This window comes from Neopelma chrysocephalum, unplaced genomic scaffold (genome assembly GCF_003984885.1).
Source record: "Neopelma chrysocephalum unplaced genomic scaffold, ASM398488v2 Primary Assembly neopelma1_45, whole genome shotgun sequence".
NCBI lineage: Eukaryota > Metazoa > Chordata > Aves > Passeriformes > Pipridae > Neopelma > Neopelma chrysocephalum.
In genome coordinates this window covers 2,203,013-2,206,607 of record NW_020897704.1, presented here as the reverse complement: position 1 = coordinate 2,206,607, position 3,595 = coordinate 2,203,013, and positions in this window count along the sequence as shown.

The window sequence follows — 3,595 nt, the reverse complement described above, 5'->3', positions numbered from 1 at the left end:
TTTTTTTTTTCCCTACTGCTAAACTGTGTCCTGTAGCTCTTTCTCCTTTGCTGTATTTATAGACATGAGCTGAAATCCCTTTGAGCCTTTGTTTGGCTAGACTGATCCCACCACCTGTTCTCATCTCTCTTACAGGACAGCCTCTCCAGTTCCCCAATTATCCTAGCCATTTTCTGTCCCTCTTCCAATTCAAAACAATTTTTCCTGGCTGTCAGTTACTGGAACTATACACACTCTTCCAGGTGCTGTTTCACTTGGACCTGCACCCGGGAATAGGTTTGGAGCTACCGCTCACCTTACATCCAGGCGTTGCAAATCCCCTCTTCATGGCTAACTTGTGGTAGTTATATGTAATTCTCAAAACAACCTACAGACAAGTCCTCTCTCTTTGGGCTGTGGGGCTGCTCTGCCTTAATCATTACTTCCATAGACCTGATGGACTTCTGAGGAAAACATATGAGTGGTGGTGTGGAAGTCTGGAATACTCAGAGCTTCTGCTCTGTTCTGCAAGGGTTGTAACTGTGTTGTCCTAGCATGTGGGCAAGGGAGAGGCCTTAGCCGTATCTTCGTGCTCCCCTGTGCCTGCAGCTTCCAAGGATATCCATTCTCCCACCATACCATGCAGGGGCTATCCTGGACCAGCTCTCTGGCTCTCCCATTGTGAGCAGCACAGACTCAGCCTCCAGAAATGGATGTGGCTTTGCCTGGCAGGAGCCTCCAGGGCCACCTGCCCTGTTTGGTGGGAAGGAAGCACATCTGCAGGGGAGTCAGACCAGCGCCTCTGCCCTCAGCTAAATACCAGCAAAGTGGGTCACTATCCAGAACATCAACAGGGGACTCAGCAGGACACAGGAAACTTCCAGAAGATGTGGAAATAAAATTTCTTGGACTTTCATGAGCTCCTTTTCTTTCTATATACTCAGATACTTCCCTGGGTGATGAGGCACGAATTAAAGGGCCACATACTGGAATTACAGGTAGCAGTCAGGCTCTGATATTTCTGGTGCTTGGTAGGTCAGTTCTTTTATGGAATCACAGAATCATTAAGGTTGGAAAAGGCCTCTAAGATCATTGAGTCTAACCCTTAACCCAGCACTGCCAGGTCCACCTCTAAACCATGTCTACACATTTTTTGAACGGTTCCAGGGATGGTGACTCTGCCACTTCCCTAGGCAGCCTATTCCAATGCTTGACCACCCTTTTGGAGAAGAGAGTTTTCTTTTCTCCCCTTGTGCAACTTGAGGCCATTTCTTCTTGTCCTGTCACTTGCTACCTGGGAGAAGACACCAACCCCACCTGGCTGCAATCTCCTGTCAGCTAGGTGTAAAGAGCAATAAGGTCTCCACTCAGCCTCCTTGTCTCCAGGCTAAACAACCCCAGCTCCCTCAGCCATTCCTAAGAGGACTTGTGATCCAGACTTTTCACCAGCTGTGTTGTCCTTCTTTGGACGTGCTCAAGCATGTCAATATCCTTCTTGTAGTGAGGGGTAGAGGATTCGAGGTGCCAAGTTGTTCCATTTTACACAGCATGGATGACAGATTTTGGTGTGTTTGTTTCTCTGACTGAGAGAAAATGGATGGCCACCCACTGCCGGAGCCTTACAAGTCCAAATGAGGAGCATACCTGCATCCTGGGGCTCCTGTGTCCAATTCTGATGGGAGTATAGCACTGGCTGTGCATTGGCTAAGGCACAGGACTGACCCTTCATGAGCGAGTGTGCTGCAGGAGCTTCAGTATCCACACATGGTCACCACCTCCATTACAATACATCAGAGCAGGGCTCACACCTGAGAGGGCTGATGGCTACTTCACAGCCTCCACAGTCAGGAGCTCTGGCCAAATTTTCTTAAGGACTCTGCCTATCACCCTCCCCTTCTGCAAAAGAGTAGTTCTTACCAACCTGAAAGATGAATTCTACTTTCCCTTTTCCTTTTTTCTAGGCTTTTTTCTTCTTCCACATTCTTCTCTTCTCTCATCTGTCATTTTTCAGGATTCATTTTCTTTTCTATCTTCTTTTTCTATATAATTTTTCACCTCCCATACAGATAGTTTCCTCACTTCTCACTCTCCCTCTTTCCTTAAAAGTATGATTTTGGTTTTTAAAAACATTTTCTTGTGTCCCATCAAATCCTCTCCATTGTGCTTTTCCTGCTTTCCCTCCCTATCTTTTATTTTCCCTTGCTTATCTGCTTTTGCCATTTGATTAAAAATCCAGGATGTTTCTCATCCTTCGCAAAGTTTCTGGAGACAAGGTCTGGGGCCGCAGGTCTACTCCTGACTGTTGTCTGCATTCCAGTATTGCTTCCATCCTCAGAAGATCCGAAGCCCCAGCTTCCATTTGGTCATGGAAAACTGACCATAGGTTGATTTTTATGCTACGGAAGCCTATGCAATTATAAAGGCAGCTAAAGACTAATTGTACGTACCATATTTCCTGTGACACTGGGTCTAGAAACAACTCATGAGTTGTGATCCTGAGGCAAGAAAAAAAATGTTGGAATGTGTCTCAGTTAGTTATATATTGATTTTGGTATGTTCTAGTCAATAAATACAAATGCAAAAAGGTATTTTCACCATTTTCTTGCTATGACAGTTACATTCCTGACAATTCATTAAAGGATCCCCTCTCCCTTACGTTTCATTTCCCTCCAGCAATTTGCTCCTATTTCTGGGGAAATCTGTCTAATTAATGTTTCTAGGAGCAAGCTTACCTGTGTTTTTTTCAGTACCACTGCAGTGTTGAGTAACTTTAAGTAATTACTTTCATTGATGTGGTATTATGTAAAAGAAATACTAATTCTGTTATTTATAGTTGCAATGAGCAAACTAATTAATACTTAGTAGTGCTTCTGAACATATCTCTTCTCTCACCTTTCAACATTTTGGCCACTACTCAGTTTTCTTCATGTTATCACTACCTTCACACTAGCTGAAGCACCCAGAACCATAACTAATCTGACCAAGGGAGATGTCTAGTGCTACATGACGAAGGGCTATTCATGTCATTGCCTGTGATGTGATACCTCCAGCCATGCATCTCCAAATGATGTTGGCTCTCCTTCCACTGTATCATATTGACAGTTCACACCCTGCTTGTTGTTCAGTTGATACCATAGGAAAGCCTTTTTCCACCTGAATGGCAGACTGCTTTTCAAGTTTCTCTGTCTGACTGGATATCTCAGCTGGGGTTAGTTCTGCCTAAATACAGCACTTGGACTGAATGGATCTCAATTGAATAATTCTTTCACAACCATAAAATATTGGCATTAATATTTAACCCATAAGTCAACACGAACTACGTATCTATTCATCTCCCACTTCTTCTCTTAGACCAAGGTTTAGGACCTGGTATGCAACACCGATGACTTGACAAAGCCCATATCTTAGTTTTAGTCGTACATAGCCTTATGAACCATTTTTTCCCATGTCAGTATGGAATTGCACTAATATATGGGCTCAGGTACTATACTCCACACAGGCACAGGTACAGCTGAGAAAGATCTCAGGTTCTTTCCCAGGAGACTTCCTGAATGCTCATGAACATGATGCAAATGTCTGGTGGGTTTTAACTCACAGAAATAAAGGACTATGTGTC